This window comes from Arachis hypogaea, chromosome 19 (assembly GCF_003086295.3).
Source record: "Arachis hypogaea cultivar Tifrunner chromosome 19, arahy.Tifrunner.gnm2.J5K5, whole genome shotgun sequence".
Classification (NCBI taxonomy): Eukaryota; Viridiplantae; Streptophyta; class Magnoliopsida; order Fabales; family Fabaceae; genus Arachis; species Arachis hypogaea.
The window spans coordinates 42,369,478-42,376,697 of NC_092054.1; the positions used below are offsets into that span (position 1 = coordinate 42,369,478).

At 32.7% G+C, this 7,220-nt stretch overlaps 1 non-coding gene across 1 annotated transcript; it reads left to right on the top strand.

The window, feature by feature from the left end:
* Positions 1-342: 342 nt before the first annotated feature.
* On the top strand, positions 343-450 carry LOC112781099 (small nucleolar RNA R71). The gene has a single exon (XR_003191895.1). It is a non-coding gene; the product is annotated as a small nucleolar RNA R71 (small nucleolar RNA).
* The last annotated feature ends 6,770 nt before the right edge of the window (positions 451-7,220 follow it).

Below are 7,220 nucleotides of genomic sequence, written 5' to 3' on the forward strand. Positions count from 1 at the left end.
TTCTTTCTCAGAAGATGCCTCTTGAGTACTGTTGGATGATTCCTTCAATCCATTCAGACTCTGAGAGATCATATTGACTTGCTGAGTCAATATTTTATTCTGAGCCAATATGGCATTCAGAGTATCAATTTCAAGAACTCCCTTCTTCTGAGGTGTCCCATTACTCACAGGATTCCTCTCAGAAGTATACATGAACTGGTTATTAGCAACCATGTCAATGAGTTCTTGAGCTTCTGCAGGCATTTTTTTTAGGTGAATGGATCCACCTGCAGAAGTATCCAATGACATCTTAGCTAATTCAAATAGACCATCATAGAATATATCCAGGATGGTCCATTCTGAAAGCATGTCAGAAGGACACTTTTTGGTCAGTTACTTATATCTCTCCCAAGCTTCATAGAGGGATTCACCTTCTTTTTGTCTGAAGGTTTGAACATCCACTCTAAGCTTACTCAGCTTTTGAGGAGGGAAAAACTTGGCTAAGAAAGCCGTGACCAGTTTATCCCAAGAGTTCAGGCTATCTTTGGGTTGAGAGTCCAACCACACTCTAGCTCTGTCTCTTACAGCAAACGGGAAAAGCATAAGCCTGTAGACCTCGGGATCAACCCCATTGGTCTTAATAGTATCACAGATCTGCAAGAATTTAGTTAAGAACTGAAAAGGATCTTCAGATGGAAGTCCATGAAACTTGTAGTTCTGCTGCATCAGAGAAACTAATTGAGGTTTCAGCTCAAAATTCTTTGCTCCAATGGTAGGAATGGAGATGCTTCTTCCATGTAAATTGGAATTTGGTGCAGTAAAGTCACCGAGCATCCTCCTTGCATTATTATTATTTTCGGCTGCCATATCCTCTTCTTGTTCAAAAATTCCTGTAAGGTTGTCTCTGGATTGTTGTATTTTAGCTTCTCTTAGTTTCCTTTTCAGAGTCCTTTCAGGTTCAGGATCTGCTTCAATAAGAATGTTCTTGTCCTTGCTCCTGCTCATATAACAAAGAAGGGAATAACAAAGAAAATATGGAATCCTCTATGTCACAGTATGGAGATTCCTTTGTGTGAGTAGAAGAAGAAAAGAATGTAATGTAAGGAAAGAGAAGCGAGGAGAATCTAAACACAAGGGTGAGGGGAGCAGAGATATGAGATAAAGAGAAGTGTTAGTAGATGAATAAATAAATAGAAAAAGATGAGAGGTGAGAGGATTTTCGAAAATTAAGAATTAAAATTTAAAGTTAAATTTCGAAAATAGTTTTTGAAAAAGGTTAGTAATTTTCGAAAATTAGGAATGAAATAAAATTAAAATTAAAATTAAAATAATTAGTTAATTAAAAAGAAATTTTGAAAAAGAGGGAAGGGATTTTCGAAAATTAGAGAGGGATAGTTAGTTAGGTAGTTTGAAAAAGATAAGAAACAAACAAAAAGTCAATTAGTTAGTTGAAAAAGATTTGAAATTCAATTTGAAAAGATAAGAAGATAAGAAGTTAGAAAAGATATTTGAAAAAGATAGGATAAAAAGATATTTTGAAAAGATATGATTGAAACTAGTTTTGAAAAAGATTTGATTTTAAAAATCACAATTAATGACTTGATTCACAAGAAATCACAAGATATGATTCTAGAACTTAAAGTTTGAATCTTTCTTAACAAGTAAGTAACAAACTTGAAATTTTTGAACAAAAACATTAATTGTTGATAATATTTTCGAAAATTATGAGATAAAATTAAGAAAAAGATTTTGGAAAAATAATTTTTTAAAATTTTCGAAAATAAATAAGAAAAATGAAAAAGATATGATTTTTGAGAATGATTTTGAAAAAGATAAGATTTTCAAATTGAAAATTTGATTTGACTCATAAGAAACAACTAGATTTTAAAAATTTTTGAAAAAGTCAATCCAAATTTTTGAAATTTATGAGTGAAAAAGAGAAAGATATTTTTTGATTTTTGAATTTTTAATGATGAAAGAGAAAAACATGAAAAAGACTCATAACATAAAAATTATGAATCAAAACACACAATGCATGCAAGAACACTATGAATGTCAAGATGAACACCAAGAACACTTTGAATGTCAAGATGAACACCAAGAACTTATTTTTGAAAAATTTTTAAGAAAAAGAAAAATATGCAAGACACCAAAATTAGAAATTTTTAATATTTAGACACTAAGAATTCAAGAATGCATATGAAAAACACCATACAACACAAAACAATATAACACGAAGATCTATCAAGAAGGTTTATCAAGAACAACTTGAAGATCATGATGAATGCAATGCATGAATGCATTTTTTTCGAAAAATGCAAATAGAGATGCAATTGACACCAAACTTAAAACATGACACAAGACTCAAACAAGAAACATAAAAATATTTTTGATTTTATGATTTTATAAATTTTTTTGGATTTTTTTTTTTGAAAATTAATTGGAAAAGAAAAATAAGGATTCTAAAATTTTTAATATGAATTCCAGGAATCTTGCACTCTTAGTCTAAAGCTTCAGTCCAGGAATTAGACATGGCTCACTAGCCAGCCAAGCTTTCAGTGAAAGCTCCGGTCCAAAACACTAGACATGGCCAATGACCAGCTATGCTTCAACATGTAAATCAGACATTCAACAGCTAAGTCATCAAATTAACTTGCCTCTATGCTGATGGTTTGGAAGCCTCAGTCCAAAAGAATTTAGACATGGCTTTGCAGCCAGCCAGGCTTCAACATGCTTCATGAAACTCTAGAATTCAATCTTAAAAATTCTGAAGGACATAAATTAATTTAAAAAATATTTTTTTTCGAAAATTAAAAGAATAAAAACAAAAACTTAAAATTAAAATAAAGTTACCTAATCTGAGCAACAAGATGAACCGTCAGTTGTCCAAACTCGAACAATCCCCGGCAACGGCGCCAAAAACTTGGTGTGCGAAATTGTTACTCTGAGGTTGTAAAATTTGTTGTTCGTTCTCTCCCTGGCAATGGCGCCAATAACTGGTGCACAATACCATGGTCCAAATATAACTTCACAACTTTGCACAACTAACCAGCAAGTGCACTGGGTCGTCCAAGTAATAAAACCTTACGTGAGTAAGGGTCGATCCCACGAAGATTGTTGGTATGAAGCAAGCTATGGTCATCTTGTTAATCTCAGTCAGGCGGATATCAAATGGTTATGGAGTTTTCGAATAATAATAATAAATAAACAGAAAATAAAGATAGAAATACTTATGTAAACACTTATATAAAGTAGCTATAGTATACCAAAAAAAAAGAGGGACCTAAGGCTACACTTATAAAAATTAGTCATGGTATACAATGTGGCTACGCTTTACAGGTGATGCAGTAGTGTTGAAAAGCATAGCCTATTCTGGCAAAAATGGAAGCTGAAAAGCGTAGCCTTTGGTCCTGGACAGCATCACTTGAAAAGCGTACCCTATTTCCAAATGCCAAAAGCGTAGCTCTTGGTGTAGAAAAGCGTAGCCTTTGAGAATAGGCAACGGTCGAATAGGAATCACCCCAAAAAGCGTAGTCGTAGCCCAGAAAGCGTAGCCGTAGCCTAAGGCATCATTTTTTTTTTACTTTTGGCTACACTTTTTAAGTGTACCTGAATGGGTGTTTTTCTTGTAGTGTATATATATATATATATATATATATATATATATACTTTCCTTGCAATTAGAATGGCGCAGCCAAAAGCGTGGCATTCTGGTAGTAAGGGTATTAAACTTTGTGAGACTAATTGATGAAGTTAGATTGTTTGTGGTTATAAACTGTGATTAGTTTCCTGATTATTTGAAAATGATTGATTTTTGGAATTCTTGATTATGTTGATTTCTTTGAGTTAGTGTTGTTGTGGTAGTAGTTTAATAAAAGTTTGATGGAAATTATGATTTCTTTTGATTGATGATGTAGTACTAGTTGTTAAACGGAATTGTGGTAAATTGAATATCAAGAATCTTGTGTTTTAAAAAGTTGCTGACAGGGGATTGGTTAATGGTTGAAATTTAGAAATCCTTTAAGGGTGGTTAAGTCCATTTTTAAGGGAAGATTATATCCAAATTTTTATAAGAACCCTGCTACCTGCTCTTTTCTTAGAATTTATTAGAACTGTGGCAGAAATTAAAAAACCTATATAAAATCAAATTATAATTCAAATGCAGTGAAACTTGATTTGAATCAAATTTTAGGATCCCTAGCATAACTATACCAAATTTAAGAGGTTTTTGATTAGAAGTTAGTTTTTCATAATTTTTCAAAGTCTACTACTACTTGCTGTTTTTTTTTAAGAAGTTACCAAACAGGACAACAGAACTTTGAAAATTTATAAAAAATTTAATTCTTAATACGGACACCCAAAACTAAAACTAAACTGACTCTTAGAGTTCCTAGAACATCTCCATTAAAGAGTTGAGTTATTATACTAGTATTTTGCAACGTATATCCACCCCGTAAGAAATAAGACATTGTGTTAAATAATCAGCAAGAGCGCTGCGGTTTTTCTTGCTCTGAACCACTTCAAGGAATCAAAAAACATAATTTGTTTTTTGTTATGAACCTTAGTCCATCATGGTCGCGTGGATATAAAGTTTGCGCGATTCGGAGATCGATTGATATTTTTAGTATAGGAAGGAAATTAGAACGTCGGGGATGTTTTAGAGTAAAAGATGAGGAAAAAGTATACTTAAAATATTAAAAGTAGTGATCCCTTATAGAAAAAAAAGATACAGAGTTAAAAGATTCATCAGAGATAAGAGCTATTCCCAAGATACCTTTTACCCCAATGAAAGAAACATATTGGTAGGGAAGAGAAATACTATCCAAGAAAATGTACGGACCGGGCAAAGACGCCAGCTAGCGAAAATGTACTAGCTAGGTAATGTTGCCAGGCGAGGACACCCACTTTAAAGTAGAGCGGTATTTGACTGATATGAATTTGCCCATATAGTACCCCGTTTCTCGCTGAATGCACATTTGCTATAGTAAAATTCTGATTAAAATTTTAAACTGACTGACATAAAAAAATCTGTGTGGCTTTAGTATCTGACTGACATGGAGACACCCATGTGGTACATGTGTTGACTAATTCAGTGAAAAATCATATTCGGGATTCGTCCCAAGTAACATCAGGCTGCGGATAGTTAATCGATGCGTGAGCTCATTGTCTACACTAGGGACAGGCATGCATCATATTATTTGCACATTTGTATTTGATTGTATTTGTTTATTGTATTTCCTTGTAATTGTGTTGTTGGTCTCATTGCAACATGTTTATGTGTTTATTTGGGTTTCTTACTTGTGGTGTTGGTTTTTGAATGTATTGAGATGATTAAGGACTGATGTTGTGATTGAGAATTGACTATGTGGCTGAGAGATGGTTAACATGACTAATTTTGTAGTTAAGGTCTGTTTATGTTTAGAATTTAAAGAAAGGGGTTAAATTGTTTTTAGGAAAATTTTTAAAGGATTAATAAAATTGTTTTTGGAATATAAGTTAACTATTTGCATTTATTTTGTAATTTTGTGGCATTCACATTCTCTACTGAGAATGTGTGGTTTTATTCTCAACCTAAATTTTCTAAAACATTTTCAGAGATATAGAAGGATGACTGATTGAGGAGCTACATACAAGTAGAAAATTGGTTTGAATAGTTACTTTTGGGTTTATTGCCCTTGCCCCTGATGTTTTCGAATGTATTTTACAGAAGGGTAGGCTTTGTTTTTTAGTTCTATTTGAATAGCTATTGTCTATTATTAATATAAATTACATAAATATGTGCATATATATATATATATATATTTGTACTTGATGGAAAACGAATTTAGCTTTTTCTTAAAATTGTCGACAAGTTAATGTGTAAAGGCTCAATATTAAATAGATAGTAATAGGAAAGTCTGTGTGACGTCCTTCTAGTAGAAGTACTAGTTGGAAGGGTCGTTACAAATGGTATCAGAGTAGTCCTTCTTGTAGAGTCTTGGGAATGGAATGACTATGTTTCACTATAACTATATACTTTGAGTGTCTGTCATGCAATAGGACTTGTCTTAATAACAAGAGTTTGAGTTTGTATGCATGATTGTCTATTGATTAAGGTCGTTAGTCTACTGTTACATGTCTCATGGTATTAGGTTTAGCCAACTTAATACTGATGATTTGTGTATACGGAAACATTAATGGATTATCATAGATGAAATAGGAGTAATAGGTAATGCAAATCATAGGGTTTAGGAACGTTAGAAGTTAAGTGTTAGGGGTTAGTTCCATTTCGACGTATAATCTTTATTCGTGCCAATGTGACTTGGTGTAGTCTCTTCCTTAATTGCTTGCAATGGAATTCTTTGTTTTGAACTTTCTTCTTGAAATGTGTTTTAAATATTTTTCAACCATACTTCATCATTCATGCATATCCTTTCTTGATTATGTTCTTATGCATTGCTTGAATCTTTTGAAACATTCCTCTGTATCACTGTTTATTTTGGCATAACAAATGATCTCTAACTCTTGGGAAACCTTGCCATTGACTTTGGTTAACTACATTTGTGAACCTTGTATTTCTTTTTAATTTAGTTTGAATTTGTTTCAACTTATTATGCTACCTTTTCTTTTATTTTTCCTATCCAAGTTCCTTGCCTCATATTTCTTTCTTAAGCTACGATTTAACTCTCCTTCTGATACGCTTCACTGCATCTGTATTCCTTGTTTGATTGTGGTACTACTCAGCCTTCCGATTTCTTTTGAACATGGTCCGTGATATTTTTTATTCTCATCCTAAGTCTTGTATTCCTTTGAATAAACTCAAGCTTGTTTTGGTGTCACGTGCGATTTCCAGATGTAGCAAGCGATACATTAGTTCTTTGGCACTTAACTTATTGATGTAAAAGGTGAAATCAGTAAGTGTGCAACGTCACAAGAAGTTGTGAAGTTTTGAGTTTGGTAGAAGAGTTTTGTTAATGTTAGATTCATGGTTGCCAAAAAAAGTCTTGTGAGATGGTTGTTGATCAAGAAGGTGTTACGTTTGGGATAGCATTGCACATGAGGAAAGACGATGTGTAAACCGTAGGTAATTAGTAAATAATTAACTAATAAATTAATTATTATTTAAAGAAATTAGAAAATTAAAATTTGGTAAGTTAGAAGAGCATTAACATCAAAAAAATAAATTTTGACACTAATTTTAAAGGTTTTAGTCCAAATGGGCCAACGGATCGAACCGATTGAACCGGATCCAAACCGGGCCC